This window comes from Pimephales promelas, chromosome 9 (assembly GCF_988280905.1).
Source record: "Pimephales promelas chromosome 9, fPimPro1.hap1.1, whole genome shotgun sequence".
NCBI lineage: Eukaryota > Metazoa > Chordata > Actinopteri > Cypriniformes > Leuciscidae > Pimephales > Pimephales promelas.
The window spans coordinates 38,739,145-38,740,911 of record NC_142777.1 but is presented as its reverse complement, the minus strand read 5'-3'; positions in this window follow the sequence as shown (position 1 = coordinate 38,740,911).

Genomic DNA, 1,767 nt, shown 5'->3' with positions numbered 1-1,767 from the left:
TCATCTTATAATTTACAGCAAAAAAACCCCAAAACAAAACAATAAACAACGTAAATTTAGACTCCCAGAATCATACGTGTGATTTACAGTAAAGGTCAGCTGTGGTTGCCGGAATATTACTGTAAAAAAATATGGTAGCGGCGTTTTAACGTTTGTGTATTTACAAAAAAATTATAAAATATAAATCGTAATATATTGACAACCACCTTAAAAACATGTGGTACAAGCTGATATAAATAGTATAAAAATATTTATATATACAATAACTATCTACTGTATATACTATATATATATATACAAAACGCACAACACTAAAATTATGCAATAAACATTAATCAACATAAGATGTACTATATTGGAGTAATCTGGTTTAACATGACTTTGTGTGTGTGTGTAAATTTCAGTTTATTCTGTAAAACCTAAAATGTCACTAGAATATTTCTATTACTGTAAAATTCACATTTCATCTCGCCAGAAATCCCATGATGGCTTTGAGTGAGACGGATCAAAAACAAGTCCTTCATTGAGTCTTACCCTCGGACGAGTCTCGGCAGGTTCGGCACGGCTCCGGATGTCAAGCCTGGGTTCGGCAGAACTGAACACGCGCACCAATGAGATGGCAGAGCTACACAGCCTACACACAGCCAAGCACTTCTATACAAGACACAGTCCCATTCTCCTTCAGTATCTGTTTGGGTTTCACAGAAGAATTATTATAAAAATAAAGCGTTTCTTAAATAAAAGACACTATAAAGAACCTTTTCTGGATCAATGCCAATGAACAAGCTTTATTTTTAAGAGTGTACTCACAAATATTTCGATAGGGATCTCTGTTGTTCACATTTGTGTTCTTGTCATACTTCACCAACATTTCTGAAGTGGGCACAGAATCTTTTTTTTTTTTCCTGGAAAATCTCGTCTTATCATCTGAACTCTGAAAACACAAGATATATGTCATGTGTGAAAGCTGTTAGCGACTGAGATATCGCTGGCTCCTTTCTGTGAGAGATCCAGTCTTGTGATATGATGTAAAAACAACATTTTTGTCATGGTGTCTACAGGTTGTGTGTGCAATAAGGGCACTGTGCCCACATCCAAACACTGCACAATACTTACGATAAGATACTTTAAGGCAAGACACTACAGGCGAATCATTCGGATAAAAATGAACTAATCCACATCGTTTCTGAAATGTTTAAATATGGACTTATTTACATTTCCAGGTGTATCTGAACATTGGATAAAGCCAGGCTGGAAATCCTGTTCGGTGTTGATGAAGGTTTTTACAGAGGGAATTTAAGACATCTCTTTTTTTCACTGCATAAATTGGAAATTGCGAACGATATATGAACAAACCCCTCAGAATATCGATCTTCAGATAATCGCTGGTGTTTCTGACGTCACAAACAGATCAACGTGTGATCGTCAACCAGTGGATCTCTGAGTGAGTGAGTGGGGGCGGGGCTCATTTGCATATTCATAGAACCATGGATACTAAATGAGGCAAGGGTGTCAAGTTACATTCAAGATATTTTAAGGCATGATTGCTGATCGAAGACGAGTTTTAAGGGGTACGATGATTGACTACAGGGGGACATTGGATGTAAAACTGTATGAAAAGACGATGGTTTGCCATTTGACATTGGTAAAGTCCACATCCATGGTGCGGGCGTCCCTCCTCCTGCAATACAAGTCTGTGAGAGTTTTTTTTCTGAGCAACAACGACGGTCATGATCGACTCAGAAAACACCACAAATCAAGAATGAA